At 35.7% G+C, this 23,395-nt stretch overlaps 1 long non-coding RNA gene across 1 annotated transcript; it reads left to right on the plus strand.

Annotated features, from left to right (window-relative positions):
* Window positions 1-12,857: 12,857 nt before the first annotated feature.
* On the plus strand, window positions 12,858-16,446 carry LOC110217400 (uncharacterized). The gene is made up of 3 exons (XR_002327036.2): window positions 12,858-12,952; window positions 13,986-14,194; window positions 16,328-16,446. It is a non-coding gene; the product is annotated as an uncharacterized LOC110217400 (long non-coding RNA).
* Window positions 16,447-23,395: the final 6,949 nt, after the last annotated feature.

Raw genomic sequence — 23,395 nt, forward strand, 5'->3', positions numbered from 1 at the left:
AAGAGTCTAGAACCATATTTGAACTCAGTTCTTCTGACTCTAGGCCCAGCATTCTAACCATTGCCCACCTGGCTACCTCTTTATAATAAATAAGGGGTAATGAGCCAAATAAGATAAGGAACTTAACACAAATATGACACTCTGAGGTTACAGATATTTCGAAGACTTGGGGTATAAGACCATAACTAAAACATTGCTGTGGCAGGGTATGACATATTCAAAAGAATGATAGGTAATAGAGATATAGAAGCACTGAATTTTAAGACACTATAGGGGCAGCTAGGTGGTGCAGTGCACAGGGCACTGGCCCTGGAGTCAAAAGGACCTAAGTTGAAATCCAGCCTCAGATAATTGACACTTACTAGAAGTGTTACCCTGGGCAAGTCATTAACCCCATTGCCTAGCAAAAAAAAAAAAAAAAAAGACACTATAGCCAAAAGAGCAAATCTAAGAATTAGAGGGCTGAAGCATTAGTAGAGACAATATTCAGGAAAAGATCAATGGAAGCAGAAACAAAAGTGATACTGTCATACAAATAGTCAAGAGGTCACCTGCACAAAAAGCAAAATTAGATGAGATCAAGAAACAGTTGTATCATAAGCCTGGAACAGAAGTCTGATGTGGTAGTGAAGAGAGCCTTCAATTTTCCAGACTCTCTTGCAAAAGTAGAGTGGATAATTATTTCTTGACTTGCCTTAATGATAATTAGGGCAGAGAAACAAGCAGAGGGAGAATCTATTTTGGATCTGATTCTAACATAGAGAGAAAAGTTACTGGGGTAGAAATAATGGAAACTTTAAGAAAGAAAAGTGATCACTCCATCTTAGAATTTGTTAAAGAGAAGAAAAAGAAATGCAGGCACATTCTGAAATAGATCCTATGTTTGGGGGGAAAACAGATTATAAAGGATCAAAGAAAGATTAATAAGCTCTATTCCTCCAAAACCATTTGGTTGCCAACCTAACTTTCCTAAGATACCACATATATCCATTTATTCATTCACTTATTCATCCAATAAATATCTATACTTTGTGTAGAAAGAGAAATATGCTAGGTAATGAGAAATACAAAGATTAAATTGGGCAGAATTTCTGCATTCATGCATATTTAATCTAAAAGAGGCATATGGTATACAGAAATAACTATAATAAAAAATAATACATTTCCTGTGATGTGTCAATCAAGTGCTATGTGAGATCTGTGGGATCTCTCTTCCCCCCAAAAACCTTCAATTGCTCTCATTATGACATCAGAATCCAACTCTGTTAGGGTAATATTAAAGGTCTTTTCCTCTACAATCATTGATCATTGCTGTTTTATATTAGCTCTATACTCCAGTCAAACAGGTTCATACATTGTTTCCTAAATATGTTATGTATATTAACCTATTTTTCTTGCTAATGACACCCCTTCTGCCTGAAATATTTTTTTTTCTGATACTGATTATCAAAGCCCTACACTTCAAGGCAGAATTAAAGTCCCACCTACTCCTTGAACTGTCCATCAGCCTTTAAGTTAGTTTAAGGACTTCAGCCCTTAAACTACCATCATATTTATGGTACTTTGTTACTTTTACAATGGCCCCAGAATTCAGATAGATAGATAGACAGACAGATAGTTCCGCACTATTGGTGTCCATAAATACTTCAAGCTTTATATAGTTTTATTTTGTTTTATTTGGCTTCATTGAAATCTTTGATTCTGACTGACTAATCAGCCTCCCTGACTGATTACTTCTATCTGTTGGCTTGGTGATTATTCCCTGATTTTACTAATTTGTGGATTTACAGCCTCATACTCTAATTCTGTCTGTTTTGTTAATTGATTCAAATGCTAAAACTATCCTATTTCTCTATATCACAGTTATTCCTCTGCTCCCAGTATACTACTTAGGAGGTGTGTTAGATACAACAGTATATGAGATCTTTATTTATATTTTAATTTGTCTGCTCCTTCTTCCTCACTATAGTATCAGCTCATTAAAGAGAGATGTATCTTTTACATCATTTTTTAATCATCAGAGGCATACAAAGTAGGTACTTCATAAATGTTTCTGGGGAAAAAAACATAATATGTCCACATTTTTTCCAATGAGGAAACTGAGGCTCAAAGCAGTTAAGTGACTTCCTCAGGGGCACAACTGAGGCAGGATTTGAAACACGTCCTGCTAACCCCAAACACAGTGTTCTAATCTTTATGTTACCTAGTGTAGTACAACGTAGTAACCCATCTTGAATCCTTCAAACTACCATAGAATCATCCTAATCTCCCTAGTGTGAAAAAGCATTTATTTAATCTGGAAATTTAATGTTTTCGATTGGAATAAAATCCTCAGAGAAATTCCAAGCCAGAATTGCCACAATATGGATTGAAGGGGTTCAATTGTAACGAGGTCAGTTCTGGGAATGCAGAATGTCTAAAAACTGGTCGTCACCAGTCCTTGTCCCCATTAAATTTACTAGACTTTAAATTGTAAGGACTGACAGGTTGGAAAACAAATGAAAAGAAAGTGAGTGAACCTATTTTTTTTATTTAGGTTTTCTTTCCTAGCGCAGATTCAGATTGACAAGAAGTATATTTTATCTATGTAGGTAGTAGCCTTAAGAGTCAAGATTTATGTTAGGCTGCCTTAAAAATGCTCTGTCAAGTTTCAAAGTCCTGAAATTCATGGTGTAGTGCTAAAGTGGGAGGCTGATAGCTAAGACAGTTAGCTAGGCCCTCAATAAATAAAAGATAAACAAATAAAAAATAAAAGATAAACAACTGATTAAACTACTGATGTTTTAGTAATCATGTCATGCATCCATAGGGTTATTTCAGGTCTAAACAGCTATCCAATTATAATTTTCTTTAGTAATAAAAAGGTCCCTGAACCACTCACCCCCCCAAAAAATCACCAAAGTCCCAGATACAAAGCAGCTGCAGAATATTCAATTCAACAAACAATTATTAAGCACTTACTATGGGATAGGAATTGGGTCTACAAAGACAAGATCCAAATATTTCGAGGGGATACAAGCACACAGAGAAGAGAAGCAGATGCAAGGTAATTGGAAGAGGTTAGGAAACAGTAACATCTGGGAGGCTTAGAAAAAGCCTCATAGAGGACAACCTCAAAAGTCAATACTAGGGTTGTTCAATTTTTTTAATGTGCTAACATAAAATTGTAGCTTATTAGTTTGCTTCAAAAATAGGTCCTGGGATTCAGGGCACACAAGAAGAACCCTGTGTATGCAAAGACATTTTCCTAGCAACAAAGAATAAGAATTTTACATATGTAAATCATTCAGGTAGGTAGAAATATTTATTCTAGAAAATCTGCCTAGATGTTAATCATTTGCCCAATGGTTACGTGATTTGTATACTGGTGGAGCTGTCACTGCTGCTTCTGTCAAGAAATACACAAATCTCCTGTGTTATACATACACTGAAGGAAGTAAAAGTTTTTCTTTTGAATTTTGGAAAAGAAATAAGAAGTAATGTCAAATATAGTTGTCTCTGCTTTGGCTTTGCTTAGACCTCACCTAGGGACCAAAATGTTTGCTTGTAGTTCAAGATATTTCAAATCAAATATATTTAGGTAATTTTGCAAGGAGAACTGAAACTTTTTTTCTCCCTCAAGAAAAATGTTAATGTTTCCATGCAGTTGGCAATTTGGTTGCTTTAGAAGTCAAATGAGGACAGACTATTCTATTCTATTCTATTCTATTCTATTCTATTCTATTCTATTCTATTCTATTCTATTCTATTCTATTCTATTCTATTCTATTCTATTCTAGTCTAGTCTAGTCTAGTCTAGTCTAGTCTAGTCTATCTATCCTAATTTGTTGTGTTAAGATAAAGCATTAGTCTACTATAGATCAATTCACATGTTATTGATTGATTGGTTGATTTATGGTGAAATATTACACATATTATTAAAGAGATGAACACTTACAAAAAGAAAAGATGATCACAAAAAACCCTGCATGGTTTCACCAGGAAAAGATTATGCCAGACTAACATTATTTCTTTTCCAACAAGGATATTTGAAATGGTTCACTGTTTATCTACAGTGCCTGAACAACATAAGCATATGGACCAACTTGACAATTTGCCTATCCAACTGCAGATCATAGACCAGGCCACAACTATTTTTTGTCCACTTTGTTTTTCTAATATATGTGGCTATTCCAATCTCTTCCATTGCCAGATAATACCAAGGAAGCTTCGTAATGTTCCAGAGCTAAATAAAAGTAACAGAATATTATTTGTACACAGGCGCATTTAAAGAATTTTGATCCTTTGGTTTAGAATCTATGAATGTTATTTTCAATGATTCTTTAAATAAATATCATGTCCTCCTGGGTTTTTTGTTCCTTTCTTGACTTGAATTCAAGTGCTGTCAGGGATCTTCCAAAAATTATGTAGAACAGGAAAGGTGCTTCAGCCCTGGATATAAAGAAATATCTCAGTTTTCAAAAAAGGGAAGAGAGTGAATACTGAAAATTATAGGTTGTTGGACTTGACTTTGGTTACTGGCAAAATTCTATACCATTCTTATTCAAGGGATGGTTTATGAGCTCTTAGAAAGGGAGGTGGTGTTTACCAAAAGCCAACATGGCTCTTCAAAAAGAGCAAACTATTTACTACAATTAAATTTTAATTCATTTTTATAAGGTTATTAGAATAGAAAAATGCTACTGATATAGTATGCCTAACTGGATTTCAGTAAAGAATTTTACTAATGTTATTCTTTTGAACAAAATGGAAAAAGGCAACATAGTACAGTAAATAAAGAACTGTGAGTCAGATGGACTTGGCTATGGGAAAACAAGCACAATAACGCATTGTTGGTGGAGTAGTGAACTAGTCTGGAAAGCAATTTTGGAATATATCCCCCAAATCAATGCACTGTGCATGATCTTTTCCCCAGCAATATCTCTACTAGGCCAGTGTTCCAGAGACCAAATAAAAGTACCCGTGTGTACAAAATACTTATAACAGCTGTTTTTGTAGTGGCAAAGAACTAAGGGGATGCTCATAAACAGGGAAATGGCTGAACAAATTATGGTATATGAATCTAATGGAATACTATTGAGAAATAAGAAACAATGAAAAGGTGGGCTAAGGGGCAGCTAGGTGGTGCAGTGGATAGAGCACTGGCCCTGAAGTCAGGAGGATCTGAGTTCAAATCCGGACTCAGCCCAAACACTTGACACTTAGTAGCTGTGTGACCCTGGGCAAGTCACGTAACCCCAATTGCCAAGAAAGAAAGAAAGAAAGAAAGAAAGAAAGAAAGAAAGAAAGAAAGAAAGAAAGAAAGAAAGAAAGAGAAAGAGAAAGAAGAGAGAAAAAGAGAAGAAGAAGAGAGAAGAGAGAAGAGAGAAAGAGAGAAGAGAGAAAGGAAGGAAGGAAGGAAGGAAGGAAGGAAGAAGGAAGGAAGGAAGGAAGGAAGGAAGGAAGGAAGGAAGGAAGGAAGAGTGGGCTCACAGAAACCTGGAAAGACTTTTATGAATTGGTGCAGAACCAGGACAACAATGTGCACAGCAATAACAACACTTAGAAGACACAACTTTGAAAGACCTTGATCTTTTATCAATGCAATGACAAACTGTGATTCAAGGGGAATGATGATAATATATGCTACTCATTTCCTGATGGATTCAGGTTTCATGATGAGACATTTTAGAGGCATGGATAATAGGGTTATTTGTTTTGCTTCTATATGCAGATTTGTTATAAGGATTTCACTTTTGTTTTAAATTGGAGGGAATGGGGAAAGAAAATAAAGTTGTTACTTAAAAATGATTTTTAAAGAAAAAACTGGGTTTCAGTCTCACTGTATGTATTTACTAGCTTTGGTCAAATTACTTAGCAATTCCGAACTTCAGTTCACACTTCCACAAAAAAGAAGCTGTTGAAATCAATTGCCTCTAAGGTCCCTTCCAGCTCTAAATTTATGACACTATGATCATAAGCTTAAGTCTAAATTACAGTAGCATTGGATAGATTCAGAAACTGGTTGAATAACAGTACTGAATGTGGAGTTGTAAATTCATCTAGGTCAGCCTGAAAAGTGGTGTCCAGGGGAGAAACCCAGGAATTTGCTCTTGGGGTATTTGACATATTTTACCAATGATTTAGATGAAAGCATAAATTAAATAACTATTACATTTACAGAAAATAAAAAAAGTTTGAGGCAGTAGCTAACAATGATGGATGGCAGTTGGGATCTAAAAGATCAAGATGAGTTTGATCAATGTAATTAGTTGAATGAAATGACATTGAATAGAGACAACTTCTTCACTTGAATTTAAAAACAACAACTACTACTCCACAATGCAGGATGGGGAGGAAAATTTATCTGAAAAAGTTCTTGGAGTTTTATTTGATTACAAACTCAGTGTTTCAACAGTGACATGAAAGGAAAAAAAAACTAATGCAGTCTTAATCTGCAGTAAGTTAGGTTTAGTATCCAGGACAAGGACAATACCTTCTACTTTGACACAGAAATATGTATTGTTCTCAGTTCTGTGTGAAATGTTTTGGAAGAACATTGATTAAATGTAATTTAGAGAGTATAAACCAAGATGGTAAAGGAACTGAAATTGTGCCATAAGGGGACAATTGAAGGAACTAGGCAGGGTTAGCTTAAAGGAAGGACAGCTCCCTTCATATATTTGAAAGCTCTTAGAAGGATAAGACAGTTGGCTCCAGAGGGCAGAAGAAAGGGCAATAGGTAGAAGTCACAAGGAGGCAACTTTAAGCTTCTTATGAAGGAAATCTTTCTGGCACTTAGAAATGATATTTGTGAATTTCCCATCACTGAAGTTCTTCCAAAAAGAAGGTTGAATTATCAGGAGTTGCAGATTTTACAGAAGTAATCTTTGTTCCAGTGTACTTGGACTAAATAATAACTACATTATTTGCCTCTGTAAGGAGAACCTGTGACCATACGAGCCTTCCTTGCAGCTATAACCTTTTTATTAATGTGTTCTAGTTTAATTTATAGAGAACATATTAGTGTGGATGTGGTTAATTTCTTCTAGCAGTGTGCCATTTCCTAGTTAATAGACTATTAATAAATGTTACGTAGACTGTTGAAGAACTATTTCATTTCACTTTTAACCTCCATCACCACCACCCCAGCCCAAGCATCACATAATGAGAAATGATAGTGACAGCTCACATTTTATCTAGCAGTTTATGATTTCCTACGGGCTTTACTCACAACAATGAAAATAAGATGGATTTTATTGTGCCTGTTTTAAAGATAAGTAAAACAAAACTCAGAGAAAATAAATGACATGTCCAAGGTCACAAAAATACTGATTAAAACCTAGGTCTTCTGATTCAAAATCCTGTGCTCCTTCTTATACCAAACTGCTTCTCAACATACCAAGAGCAAATGCCCAAAGAGAAAAAGGAATTTAAATGTTAGTAACTGAGGGACAGAAAGAGGACATTTGAGGCTTCAAGCTCTCAAAACTGGCCAAATAATAGAAGAAAGAAAGGTAATTTCACTGGGTCAGGTCTGGAAGTCATCTTAGAGCCCAGGACACCACAGATTTGAAAATATATCATGGCATAGTTCTTAGTAAAGCTGCCTTCTAATTCTGTACACCTTTCTCTTTTTTGCAAACTTCTCTCTCCAGAGTTGCTACCAGTCTCTCAATTGCCAGATTTAATGGGCTTTCATTAGTCTTTATCCTTCTTTACCTCTCTGCAGCCTTTGATACTACTGATCATCCTCCTTTCCTTAATGCTCTTCTGCCTAGGTTTTTGTGACTACTCTCTCTTGGTTTTTCTCATACCTATTTGACCTCTCCTCAGTTTCCTTTGCTGCATCTTCATCTAGACTTCAAGATTTAACTGTGGGTGACCCCTAGGGCTCTTACCCTGGGATGTTTTTCACCTTTTCTCTATATACTGTTTCATTTGGTGACCTCATTTCCCATGGGCTCCATTATGTTTACACTGATTCTCAAAGCTGTTTATCTAGTCCTAATCTAGCTACTGACCTATAGTTTTGCATCTCCAACTATGTACCAGAGATCTTGAATCGAATGTCCCATAGATTTTATAAACTCAGTGTGTCCAAAACTGAACATATTCTCTTTCCCCTCACAAAACTTCCTCCTTCCAAATGTCCCTGTTACTTTCAAGGGCACCACCATTTTCTTAGTTACATGATGTTCTGCACCTTCATTCAGTAGCATGCGTGTAGGAGTGAGGGCAATAAATGATGGGAGTGATCCAAGGCTAAGGCTTGGCTGGGGATGACCAGTGATATGATAAGGAGTCTAGTGATTCAAGAGAGAACAATGCAGAGCTGAATTGCTTCACCAAGGAGTCAAGATATAGTGAAGAGAATGGCCAGCATAGGGGTGATAGCCTGGGAGAAAATTGTGGCATTCAGGGTTTGGAGGTCATTGTGCGGATGAAGAGGTGGGTTTTATGAGAAGGAGCAGAAGAGGTAAAAAGCTGATAGAGTATGATTGGATAAGAGGATTTCAGAATTTTTGATCATAGTGGTGGTACATTTGGGAGCAACAGCAAGATCAAGGGTATAACCATCTTTGCATGTAGTGAGGTTGTATGGAGAAGGAGCTCATGAGAGGTGAGTATGTTGAGGAACTGAGTAGTTAGGTATTTGAGGGAGAATCAGTATGTATATCAAAGTCCCCTAGTATAAGGACAGCAGTTGAAGAGGAGAGAAAAAATTGTGAGCCATGTATTGAACTCACTGAGGAAAGAAGAGAGTGACCTGGGAAGACTGTAGACAACTACCAGGATTTTGATTGGGTAGTAGATATGAATAGCATGGACCTCAAGGGAAGAGAGGTTACTGTGTGATGAAGGAATGGATAGAACCTGGAAATAGCAATAGAGACCAAGGAGTATTCCAATTGCCCTATCTTGAGGAGAATGAGTGGAGGTACAGCTAGTACTGGAAACGGTGGCCAAGGAGGCTGTGTTATCAGCAGGAAGCCAAGTTTTAGCAAGAGTTCATAGATGGATGGAGTGCAAGAGGAAAATTTTAATACAAAGGGAAGTGTGTTGTCTATGGAACAAGCATTCCAGAGGGTGCAATGGAAAGACTAGATAGAACTAGGTTGAAACTTTGGGGTGAAAGTGTTGAAGGGAATGGTACTGAAGAATAGTGTGGTAGGGTATAGGGAATGGGGTTTGGAAGATAATATACAGGAGTTCAGAGTACTGGAATGTGAATGGTAAAACCAGGTGTGAAAATGTTCATCATTGAGTGGATAGCACTTTTTGTCTATTTTCAAAGGACAGATGGTACAGGATATGGAAGGCATGAAATCAAAGGAAGGTTGATCTTCTTTGCCCTGGAGGCTCTCCGCATCCCAAATGGGAGACTAGGCTGGCAGCAGGAGGTAGAAGTTGCCTTGTATTGGAACAGATGGATGTGGTTGTTTGGGATAGATAGAAGACATGGTCCTAGCCCCTAGCATATGCCCCATTCTTACTTCTGATACTGCCACCACTCTGGTGCAGCCAGTCAGTCAGTCAACAAGCATGTATTGAGCTCTTACTACATTCCAAGTACTGGGCTAAGCACTGGGAATACAAATATGAGCAAAAAGAAAGACCGATGCAGCCCTTTATTATCTCACCCTTGGACTATAGCAACAGTCTATCGACTAGCTGCTCTTTCTCACGACAAGTCACTTCCCCACCCCAGTTCATCCTCCACTCAAGTGTCAAGGTGATCTTCCTAAAGTGGAAGTTTAACCCTGTCACACAAACCCTCAACTCAATAAATTCCTGTGGCTCCCTATTAGCTTCAGGATAAAATTTTTAAAATCCTCTGGGCATTCATAGCCCTTCATAATCTGTTCCACCCCACCCCACCTTTCAGTCTTCTTACACCTGGCACCCTTCCCCTACATCCTCTGTCATCTAGAGGCACTTCTTGTTGTTCCTAAAACAAGACATTCCATCTAGATTTGGGGCATTTTCATTGGCTGTCTCTCATGACTGGAATGTTCCTCCTTCTCATCTCTACCTCCTGGCTTCCTTCAAGTCTCAGATAAAATCTCACCATCTACAGGGAACCTTTCTCTTCATTCTAGAGCCTTTCCTCTGTTGACTTCTTCTAAATTATCCTGTATATATAGCTGGCTTGTATGTAGCAGTTAGCATATTATCTTCCACTTCAGATTTATGAACTCCTTGAGAGCAGGGACTAGCTTTTACTTTTCTTTGTATGCCCAGTGCTTAGCACAGTGATTGGCATATAGTATGTAATTAATAAGTGTTTATTGACTAGCTGACAATTGTCAGCAGGATAGAGAGGTAGTAGAAAAGAGCATTTGGATTGCATCCTTGAGCTACTTCATTTTCAGGAATGGCCAAAAGAGACAGAGGACCTCTGGTTCTAGAGGTTATTAGAAAATGACCAGTTTGAAAGATTTGCTACTTCCATGTTTTCTTGATTGAACAAGACAAGTCACAAGTAAGTTAGTGCCCTGTATCTTTATTCAAAGTATATGACCAGCTTTGTCCTGGCATCGGGACAGATCATAAAAGAAACAGAAGATTGCTAGTGACATACACATGGACAGAAATCAAATAGGGTAAAAAGCATTTGATCTTAAGACAATCCTGCTCATGAAGCTTGCCCTGATTCTCCCAGATGGAAGTAATCTCTCTTAGAGCACTTTGCATCTCACCTAAAGCACTTACCACATTCTGCTATGAGTACATGTTTTATTTCTCCTACTAAATTGTAAACTCCTTGAGGGCAAGGAACATATTTTGTTCATCTTTGGCCCTCCAGAGTTCTTCAACAGTATACTTGCATGTCGCAGGCACTCCATAAACGTCTCTTAAATTTGGATTCATTCCCAAGCACAACAATTCTTTGGCATCACAAAGAGTCACAGTGAAAGTTTCAAAAGTTTATTCATCTTCCAGATGTTTAAGGTTTGGTGACCCACCTTGTTACTTGGCACTCTTCTGCATATCTGTAACTTTCCTTCATTTGGTTCACATTATAGACAGATCTGTGTTATTTGGTTCTCTGTTGTGTTCTTCATAGGAATGGAAACAATGATGAAAACAAATTGCCTTTAATGGGAGATATCAGAAACTTTTTGAGCCTTGCCTTATTTGTTCTCTTCTTTGGAAGTCATTGTTCCTTCTAGAGCTTAAAATGTATCCCATTATGTAATGCCAAAGTAAAAACAAAATCTTTTTCTATCAGAACTTTTCTGCTCAATCATTATCTGTCTCCTTTTAACAATAGTTTTCTAAATTCTCAAATATCTATTTCCCTTCTGAAACACTATTTGTCACTAGAAAATGATAAATGAGATGTACCCCAACTATTATGACCTTCTATAAGCATTTAAAATAATTAATAAAGAGCAGACACATACAAGCTAATCTGTACTTTATAATGCTTATCTCCATGAAGTCAGATCAAACACTGCATTTTTCATTGGCCACTTCTTAGTCCTTCTACACATGGCATGCACTGTTTGTCATCCTTATCCAGAAGGGATGATGTGTTATCTCAAGAGTAAATAAAAACTAAAGAGACAAAGGCTGCAGCAGAAATAATTATTGTTAATTAAAATAATAATGTTATTGCATGTTTTATTAAAATGGTTGATCTGAATATATCCTAGAATATTTCTTTCCCTGATATGAATTCACTTAGTGTGGATAGAAACTAACTTGGCCAAATGTCATTTATGACAGTAACTATTAGCAAATTAATTCAGTTCTATTTTTAATTCTAAAGCAAAAGATAACCATCTTTTAGCTTAAGACTAATAAACAAACTAGTGAAATAATTAGTTTTCTTATTAATCAAGTGAGGATAACATTACCTATTCTTCCTTACAAGTTGGTTGTGAGGCTCAAATAATATAAAAATATAAACACAAATTGAGAAGTATAAAGTACAATATAAAAGATGATCTATTATTTTATTAATAAATTATTTCAATTCAAATAAAAAATCAATTGAAAAATGCAATTAAATGTGAATTTAATAAATTTCCTAAAACAATCCCCTATTTATAGACAATAGCTGAATTTTTAGAGGTGATGTATATATATATGTATATATATATATACATATATACATATATATATATATATATATATATATATATACATATATAAATTCTGTTTTATGAGACACGCACAAATATGTGTTGACCTAAGGAAAGAAAGGGTTACAATGTTCAGTAGAGGAGGAGATTTGCACACGCAAAATTCTGGGTCTATCAAAAAATTATAACAGGAGAGAAGTATACAATAACACTTTGAAAAATTGCCATTAGATTTTTTGGAGTAATTTCTGTTTAAATTTCTGTTCCAATTTTATCATTATTCACACATTAAGTTTAGTAGAATCTATGATAACTTTCCTGATGTGCACACAAAGAAGGGATAGGGAAGTATGTCTTCAGTAAGAATGGGAGGGAGGAGAGAAAGAAGATTTCATAGAATAACAATAACAAAAAAATCAAGAGATTATCATCCCTTAATGAGATCAATAAGGTGATCTCATTGCTTCTCATCTCCAAATCCCACATCCCTACCTTGGTTGTCAGGACCAAAAAGCCCCTGAAAAGGAACACAGAAAGAGACACAAGTTAAAGAGCTGTGTTATTGTTAATCAAAGGCCATCCTGAGCTGTGGAATCAGTTCTGGGGGTTGTTTTAGTCTTCTACCACCTGCTGTCCATGATAAATGTTCTTATTTCTCTTTATTTTGCTGTGAGAACTCAGAATGCTTCACGTCATTATGATGTCCAGATGATGTTGCATGAATTGGAGGTTATCTATTATGACATGAAAACTACCTAGCATATAACTGTGAGGAAAGGATGCACTTAAAGCCCAAGACTAGGCCACTGTACTCTTCAACATTTGTTGCAATTTGAAGACCAAGAGGATTAATATTACCTTTTTTTTCTCTCTACGAGGTCAGGCCAATGATCTGATAACAGGGAACTGAACTCAGATTTTTTTTTAATGAAAGCAGAACTTATGTTGCAGTATCTACCGAATATAATGTCTAAGTTCTTTGCTAACTATAGATTATAATGATACATTTATAACCATCTACTTTGTTTTGTATTTCATCGTTTTCGAAGGAGCTCTGAAAGCTTTTGTCAATTGAACTAGTAGACATATGCAGCTCGACCACTTTATGCTTGGTAAAACACTTCTAAGTTATTCTCTAATATTCTCCTCAAGAGAAGTCAATGTGAGCATTGTGGAAATTAAGACAGAGAGAGCAGTGAGGCAAAACACCACATGGCATATCAGTTGTAGATTTAAACCTACTAATGTCTGTTTTTGACTTAAAGTGTCTCTGAGCCAGACACAGTAATAATGGGGAATTTTAGGAGAAAAGAACAGAATTGTTGAAATCTAGTCTCATTTAAAAAAATGAGCCCGAGGGGAAAGGCTCCACTGGTTTCTTGGAAAGAGCATTAAATTGGAAGTTCTAGGTTCTGCTAGCTGAGTGACATGCATTATTTTGTTTATCCGTAAAATGAGTGGTTTGGTGTAGAAGATCTCTGTGATTTCTTCTAGGACTGAAGTTTGTGAGGGAGCATGGTACAATGGAAAGGGGTTGGATTTAGAGTAAGAAGAACTGAATTCATATCCCACTTCTGTTACTTACTAACTTTGTGCCCTTAGACAGGCCACAGCCTGGGCCTCAGTTTCCTCATTTGTAAAATGCAGAGACTGAACATAGATGGTCTCTAAAGTCCATTCCAAGCTCTAAACCTTTCATCCTACGTGTCTATTAAATGCAGACATAGCAACTTTCTTTTATGGATTAAAATAAGGAGTCAGCAGGACAAATAAGATCACAGAAGGAATTGCTGTAGGCATCTCACAGAGCTAGACTTGTAAAATCCATAAAAGAAAGGCAGATATAGAGATATATTTGAAATGGATATATACTTGAATTTCTTTTTTTTTCTTTGTCTATTAAACTAACAGTGATAAAAGGAAGAAAAATCCAACTTCATTACATTGTAGCATAAAGAACCATGCCTGTCACTATGCCTCCAACCAGAGATCAAAGAAATCCTCTACGAAACCCTTTGGTTTACAGAACTTTGTCAATCAGACTGTCAGTGTTTCGGATTGTTATCCAAGTAGCAATCCCAAATTTTGCTGGATATATCAGATCATCTCCTGCTCCATAGGTAATATTTTTCCTAGAATTTTATATTGAATTGGGTTCATGTGCCTGCCCCTCAAAATCTTTGAAATCTGAAAGAGGAACCTCAGGCATTTGGGTATAATCTTTTACTCACAAACAACTGGGCTGGTATTCTCTAGGGAATTTTTTATGTTATAGCCATCATAATTATTCAGGGGATAATTTATCTCAATTGAGAATTATCTAGGACCCTTGCTATTCCTCCTCCGTCATGGTATTTTATCCACTTTTTAGCATGTTCACTGCTTTTGCCCTCTCTTGAGTAATGCAATGGTAGAGATGTAAGTTTCAAAACTAAACATCTGCTCTGAAACATTAGACTGTCCTGGCACACTAAATGGTCAAATGGCTTTGTTCATAATCATAAACCAAGTGTGTGACAGCAGCTGGACTTAAATTCAGAGTTTTGTTACCGCTAAAATGACCCAACAGGGAGCTAGGTGCCTCAGTGGATAGAGCACTTATCCTGGAATCAAGAGGACCTGAGTTCAAATCTGGCCTCAGACACTTACAAACCGTGTGACCCTGAGCAAGTCACTTAACCCCAATTGCCTCAAAAAAAAGTGGGCCATCAATCTTGTGCAAAATAGTTGCTTAAAAATGAATGTCTTTTGAATTAAATTGAATTGTCTACATTGTTCCTGAATCCCCCTAATTAAAAGAAAAACCTATTTTGTCTCTAACCTAGAATGTCTCTCTAACTATGGGAACAACGATACAATAGTTCCAACATTCCCAAATCTCAAATGTTTTATCAGAGGCAGTGCCAGATAACCTATTTGCGTTTTATAGAAACACCAAATGTTTTTTAAGCTAAACAATCACTTTGTATGTGATACTGGTCTTCAGGATCTTTTTTTTTTTTTTGGGGGGGAGATATGCAGGGCGGGGATGAGGAATAATAGATAGTACACAAGGCAAGTAATTACTCTACCTTATAATATTAACATTTACATAGCACTTTAAGCTTTGCAAAATGTTTTTTACATATAGTAGTATCTCATTTGATTCTGCAATATTCTGTGAGGCAGATATCAGTATTATTCTCATTTTATAGATGAGGAAGCCAGAGATGAAAGAGATTAAGGTCCAAGGTTACCGAGTTATTATCTGAGGCAGAATTTAAACCAGGTCTTCCTCAATCCAAATCATGTATTCCTTCCATAATACCCCCTTCTTTTTATACAGGAATTATTTTGGACTAGAGTTCCAAAATAATAATATTTTGGGCTTAGATACATATTATATTGGAAATTTGTTCTTTGTGTCACAGGCCTCAGATTTGGTAGACTTCCATACGATATTTTGAAATTTCATTCAGTGGGGAATAATCAACAAAACTACACACTAGATTTTATAAAATGAGAACTTTGTTTTTATTTGCCTTCCTGAAATAGAAATAGCACCATTTGGGGAAGTTATAGCAGTTAATTAGACAGAAGTGGCTAACGGTAGTGATATAGTGTTCATTTCCTTATTTACATCTTTCCTCATGAAGCTTGAGGTACAGATATGTCCACTTCTATTCATTCTTCCTCTAAAAATCAAATTTCCACTCATTCTGCTAAACAGGCTTAGTTTGTTCCTACCTCATCTGAGTTGTTCCAAATGAAAACCAGACACTCATATCTTAAAAAAAAAGAAAAACAGACACTCAAATCTTATACCCACAGATTTGCCTAGCATAGCAAATTTGATAAAAATGATTCATAATGGAAACTATTCTAGCAAAAAACAAAACAAAACAAAAAACAAACAAAACAGCTTAACGTATCTGGTGCAATGGGTGAGACAAAGCATTGTGGCCTCAGTACTCAAGGGAAGAAAAAGATTGTGAGCTTTCTTGAACAAAGAGCTCTGTACTAAAGTTACCATGGTGGCCCACAGAGTTAGAGAGTTGTGTGCATAGCCAAACATCATGTGATATAATAAATCAAAGTAAGGTGACACTTAGCTTTCCCTGAAGAATTGAATCCCATATTATTCTTTATTCTGTAAGCAGAAGGCTTCATCTGGAATTTCTGTAAGGGGGACAAAGAACGTAAAATGTTTCGCATATAAACTGGAATGATTTTAATTTTCGTGTTGTACTCATTCATTGTATTTATCTCTCCAGATTAACAGTGCGGCTTCTTCCTGTTTACAAAGATGGAAAAGTGGAAAAGAAGTGGTTATTATTTGGAAAGCCAAAAAAGAGCATTGTTATTGTATCAATAAAAGGAGACCATATGTCCACATTCATTTTTGGTACAATCTCATTTTTCTCTACATGCTTCCATAATTCCTCACATTAGTTCTTAAAACTAATTAAATACCCTTAAATGTATATTTTGGATATGACATCTATAAATGGACATGAAATTAGGAGGAGAAAGTTATTTTGAAATATGACAAATAGTAAAATATGATAAAATACCAAGTCTCAATAATAAATCCTCTCAAATAAACAGTTGGGTTTTTGTTTTTAATTTTTTTGGGGGGTGGGAGGCATTTGGCTCATAGAATTTTCTAGGTTAATATCAATATATAACAAGAGCTTAAGGACTCCACTCCAGAAAAACATGGGAAGAGAAGTGAAAAGAAGGAATACATATTTATTAGGCATCTATAATGTGCCAGGTACTATGTTAAGTAAATTTTTTCTAGATCTCTCATTTGATCCCCACATCAACTCTGAGAGGCAGATACTATTATTATACCCATTTCACAGTTGAGGAAATTGAGGCAGACAAAGGGTAAGTGACTTGCCCAGGCTCAAACATCTAGTAAATTTGTGAAGCCTGATTTGAACTCATCTTCCTGACTCCAGGCCTAAAGCTCTAACCACTGTATACCTAGTATCAAAGAGATGATAAACCTCAAGTCAGGAAGACCTGGGTTCAGATACCTATAAACTGTGTGGCCCTGGGAATATCCCTTAACATCTCAAGAACCCAAAGCTATTCTCTAAGATTATAAACTGCAGAACACTTTCAGAACTTCACTGGTAGATTTCTATATCAGGGGATCCTTGTGTCATTAGAATCCCAGGTCCAGACTGAAGAAAATATATTGTTATTACTTATTGTGATTATTATTGTTTACAACTACTACTCCTACTCTCATTTATATTAGCTCAAAAGTTTGCAAAATGCTTTTCCTCACAGTAGCCTCATATATCATCCCGACTATTGATGCTGTTGTCATAAACTGCATTACATCATTATATAAATAATGGGGAAAAAACCTAAGACCCGGAAATTTTATATTCAATGTTTGGGGTGGGAGGAAATCTCTTAATATATGTTTTGAAGTCTAATGACAACAGATTATAATTGAACTAAAGAAAGATATATAGCATTAGGCCAATTAAAAGGTCTCAATTGTGCATGATTCAGTGTTCATTCATCACAATGAGCTCTAATCTAGTTGAGGCCTAAGCACAGCAGAAGCAGCAAATAAGCATAATTAACACCAAATTTAGCCAAAGTTTTGGGAGTCATTTTCATAATGCGATAGCAAAACAAAAAAAAAAAAAAGAATTTTAATCCTTCTTTACTTTTCAAGCAGAATTGGCCTATATGTCAGGTATTTTCCCAACCATGGAGAGCTCATCATTGGATAAAGGTTCCTTTGATTTCCATTATTTCAAAATATGTTAGGAGCTCCTTATAAACAAACAGTAAAGGATCCAAGTAATATTTTGCATAAGAAAGAGTGAGGAAGCACTCTCCCAAATGTCCTATGACAAAATAAATTGCTGGATAAAAATCTTAGTAAACGCCAAAGGCTGATGTTTTCCTTTTTGTTTGTCTTTTTGTTTACATTTCCATTCTGGTCTATGTCTCCAATGCAAGAAAGTTCTTCAAAAGATGTATTTCTGTAGAGTTGTCAACATATTAATAGAGGTGGCACTTTTCAGATCAAGTGGGAATCAGTTCTATATTTCAAGTGTAGAACAGGAAAAGGCTTGAATTCCTTTAGGGCTCCAGACAACTGTTTATTAAACTTTCACAGGCTACTTCACAAAACAGAAACAGAGGGCAGGTACAAAAAAGCCTTGAAGAGAAAAACACACTGGAGGCCAAATTCTCCCTCATTCAACACAAGAGCACACACATGCACTTGTACTCTCTCTTCTCTCTCTCTCTCTCTCTCTCTCTCTCTCTCTCTCTCTCTCTCTCACACACACACACACACACACACACACACACACACACACACACACACCTTCAATGAAGGTAACAGATACTTCTTTTATCCATTCAAAGGAAAACCTTAGGTACTTTTTATAAAGCCAAAGCAATTCCCAAAGTCTACATAACAAAAATTTGCCAGACACAAGGTTAGATCCAAAGGTGAAAGTTCACTTCTTTTTCACGAGAAAGGTCTTGGGAGTATAAAACAATCTTTCATCTAGAAATGTACAGAGCAGCTTTCTGAGGTTATAAATGAAAGGGAGGGGGTGAAGGGAGGAATACTGACAACCTGAATTCAACTGCAGAATTTTGTGGAAAAATGTCAGCTCAAACCAGGGGATCAAGAAATATTTCTGAAGTCAGTTTATCTAAATTTAAATTTAACAAATTTAAACTATTAAAATTTAAAGCCATCGAGTAGTCTTCTGAAGGTCATCCTGGTGGGCATGGTACTTTGCCCACAAAATAGGACTGTACTTCCTCTAGGCATGTTTCCCCAAAGGTATTCTATTTTTTCCTAAACATGGCCCTTAATTAATATCTTTAGAGAAAGAAAAAGAAAAGAAAATCTATGGAGGATTGAATGATCAAATTGAAAATATAAATGGATAGAATATTTTATCTGTATGATAAAATGTTGGTCATTATTAAAAGGTACAAAAATAAGTGATATTTTATTTTATTTCATTTTGACTTATCAATAATAAAAGTTTATGACTAGCTATATTCTTGCTTTAAATGTGAGCAGGAGCAAAAAAATAGAAGAGTAGAAGAAATAAAGCACAAATATTCAATTTGTCATTAGACATCTAAATGAGAAAGGAATGTAATTTTGCAATAATTCTAAGGCAATAAAAATAATTTGGAAAATCTAATTTATCATAAATGTTCTTATTAAGAAGGTTTAGTTGAAGAAAATGCTGTGGTAGTTTATTGTAGCTTGTTTTTCTAATGCCTGGCAGGAAAACAATAAATGCATTGCACCAGCAACACACTCTCCTTACTTTTCCTCTTCACTGATAGGTGTGTCTTTGTTTCTTCAACATACAAACAAAATTCACCCTCTCCAAGAAGCATTCCAATTAATCCCAATCCTAAAAACTGCTTACTTCCTTTGAATTGTCCCTGTGGTATTTATTTACTTTGCACGATGCTATTTTCCATTTATTTGCATGTGATTTTACAAACATTCTTAAAGCTTTAGAAGAAAAATGGGAGCAAGGACACATTATGGAGGAATATAAAAAGAAGTCTGTCAGGAAGGCAAAAATCCAGAATGTCCTTTTAGGAAACACTAAGAAAAGTAAGAAACCAGTCTTGCCCTCTCCATCATTACCCCCAACATATGGGGGCAAGAAGATGAAGATACATCAATGATTGGAATGAATGGAGCCATAGAGCCAAGTATACTGTCTGGCAGATTGTTCAGTTGTTTTTCAGTCTTGTCTGACTCTCAGTGATCCCATTTGGGATTTTCTTGGCCAAGATACTATAGTAGTTTGCCATTTACTTCTCTAGTTCATTTTACAGATGAGGAACTGAGGCAAACAAGGTTAAGTGACTTGCCCAGGGTCACTATGTTAAGTGTCTGAGGCCAGCTTTGATAAGTCTTCTTGCCTGCAAACCCAGTACTCTTACCCACAATGCCACCTAGCTGCCCTTCAAAGCAAATATTGCACATTCAGTTAATATTGGCTAGCTGATTAAGTAGCATAGGCACTCTCCAAGTTTCAAAACCTTGGGTTATAAGTATCCTATACACACATACAGCCATTTTGTTCACTTTCTTTCCATTCGCCCACACAAATCAATCCCACTATGGTAAATAATCAATCTGATTTGGTCTCCTGGCAACATCTGGTGGTCACCACAGGGAATTGTCTGATCATCTGTCTCTTCCCCACTTCACCCCTACTTCCTTCCTTCGTCATGTAGATGATAATTAATCAATGTTTTCTACTTTAATCTGTTTTTAATATGTAATTTATTATTGATATTATTTTAACCTTTTTTTAAAATTTTGAATTCCAAATTCTCTCCCTCTCTCCCAAGCCTTTACAAACCCACTGAGAAAGCAAGCAATATGATGCAAATTATTCATGTGAAATTATGCAAAAGATATTTCTATGCTAGCCATACTGTAAAAAAAAAAGCAAGAAAGATAAATTGAGAAAAGTTGTGCTTCAATTTGCAGTGAGAGTTCTTCAGTTCTTTCTCTGGAGATAAATAGCTAGTAGATAGATTCATCATGAGTCCTTCCTAATTGACTTGGATCATTGTATCGATCAAAGTAGGAAATTCTTTCACAGTTGATCATCATTACAACATTGCAATTACTACACACAATGATCTCCTGGTTCTTCTCGCTTTGCATCAGTTCATATAGTTCTTGTCATGTTTTTCTGAAACCATCTCCCTCATTATTTCTTATAGAACAAGTGTACTCCATCACGATTATATGCTACAAATTGTTCGGCCACTCCCCAAATGATGAGCATCCCATTGATTTCCAATTCTTTGCCATCACAAAAAGAGCTGCTATAAATATTTTTTTTGTATTTAAAGGTCCTTTTCCTATCTATTTAGGATACAGAACTAATAGTGATATTTCTGGATAAAATAGTATACACAGTTTTATACCCCTTTGGCCATAGTTCCAAATGTTTGTCCTGAATGGCAGTTCATCAGTGTAGCTATTTTTCCATCATCCCCTCCAGCATTTGGTATTTTCTGATGGGAGTGAGGTGGCATCTCAGATTTTTTAATTTATATTTCTGTAATCCATGGTTATTTAAAGCATTTTTCATATGACTATAGATAGCTTCAATTTATTCTTCTGGAAACTGCCTGGTTATATATTTTGACCATTTATCAATTGAAGAATGGCTCTATTTTTGTAAATTTAACTCAGTTTTACATTTAGTATATATTTGAGAAATGAGGCCTTCATCAGAGAAGCTTCATGTAAATATATATGTATATATATATATATGTATATATATATATATATATAAAACTTCATTATCTATGATACCTTTTAGTATAATGTAGTTTCCCTGATTATCTCTTTTAATTTTATCTATTTTTGCTTTTGCTTCATCTGAGATCGTGATTACTGCCTTTTTGCTTCAGCTGAAGCATATTTTGAGATGCTGTTCCAGCCCTTTATTTTAATTCTGTGTATGTCTTTCTGTTTCAAGTGTATCTGTTGTAAACAACATCTTGTTGGATTCTGGTTTCTAATCCATTCTACTATGTGCTTCTGATTTTTAGGTAAGTTTATTCACAATTTACATTCACAGTTATGATTACTAACTGTGTATTTCCCTCCAACCCATTGCTTCTGTTTCTCCTCTTCCTCCTCCTTCTCCTCCTCCTCCTCCTCCTCCTTCTTCTTCTTTTTCTTCTTCCTCCTCTTCTTCTTCTTCTTTTTCTTCTTTCTCCTCCTCCTCCTCCTCCTCCTCTTCTTCTTCTTCTTCTTCTTCTTCTTCTCTTCTTCTTCTTCTCCTTCTCCTCCTCCCTCCTCCTCCTCCTCCTCCTCCTCCTCCTCCTCCTCCTCCTCCTCCTCCTTCTTCTTCTTCTTCTTCTTCTTCTTCTTCTTCTTCTTCTTCTTCTTCTTCTTCTTCTTCTTCTTCTTCTTCTTCTTCTCTCTCTCTCTTCCTCAAAAGTCTATTTTGCTTCTAATGAATGCCTCCCTTAATTTGCCCTCTTTTTTAAATCATCCCTCGTTTCTCTGACTTCCTGTCTCTCCTATTTCCCTATTGGGTAAGTTACTTTCTACATACAACTGTGTGTGTGTGTGTGTGTGTGTGTGTGTGTGTGTGTGTGCATGTTTATTCTTCCCTCAATTCCAATAATAATGATGTTCAAGCCTTGCCCTCCCCCACTTTTCCCTACATTGTAAAAATTCTTCCTTGAACATTTCTTTAATATGAGAAAATTTTTTTCTCATTCTGACTCTCCTTTCCCCTTCTCCCAATGCATCCCTCTTTGTCACCTCTTTATTTTTTTTTTTTTGGAGTTCATTCCAACAGAATCGATTCACACTCAGTCTATATACAGTTCTTGTAACTGCCCTAATAATGACAAAGTTCTTAGGAGTTACATGTATCATCTTCCCATATAAGAATGTAAATAATTTAACTTTATCAAGTCCCTTATGATTACTCTTTAATATTTACCTTTTTATGTTTCTCTTGAGACTTGTGTTTGAATGTAAAATTTCTTTTCAGCTCTGTTCTTTTCATTGCAATGCTTGAAAGTCCACTATGTCATTAAATACCCATTTTTCCCCTGAAGGATTTCACTCAGTTTTGCTGGGTAGGTTATTCTTGGTTGTAATCCTAGCTTCTTCCAGAATATCATCTTTCAAGTTCTCTGCTCCTTCAATGTGGAAGCTGCTAAATCTTGTGTGATCCTGACTTTTCTGACATTTCTTAATGTTTCATTAGCTTCCACTTCTAAATTTGAAGGAATTGTCTTCAGTGAGTTTTTGTACCTCTTTTTCCATTTGTCCAATTCTGCTTTTTAAGGTGTTATTTAAGGTGTTATATAAATTTTAAAATTATCTCTCTTTTATCTATTTTCCAAGTCAGTTGTTTTGGTATTTTGTGATGAGATAGTTCACTTTTTCTTCATTCTTTTGATTTTGTTTTATTGTTTCTTAACGAATTGTCTTCAGTGAGCTTTTGTACCTCATTTTCAATTTGTTCAATTCTGCTTTTTAAGGTGTTACTTTCTTAAGTATTTTTTCACTCTTTTGTAAAGATGTTAGTTCTCTTTTCATAATTTTCTTGCATCACTCTCATTTCCTTATACAATTTTTCCCATACTGCTCTTATCTCTTTCTTTAACTCTTCCAGGAATCTTGTTTTGCTTGAGTCCAATTAGTATTTTTTTTTGTTTAAGGATTTTTTTGTAGCTGTTTTCATATTGCTGTCTTCTCAGTTGTGCCTTCACTGCAACCATAATAGCTTTTTATGGTCAAATTCTTTTGTTGTTGTTGT

Source organism: Phascolarctos cinereus, unplaced genomic scaffold, assembly GCF_003287225.1.
Source record: "Phascolarctos cinereus isolate Bilbo 61053 unplaced genomic scaffold, phaCin_HiC Scaffold_9;HRSCAF=440, whole genome shotgun sequence".
Taxonomy (NCBI): Eukaryota; Metazoa; Chordata; class Mammalia; order Diprotodontia; family Phascolarctidae; genus Phascolarctos; species Phascolarctos cinereus.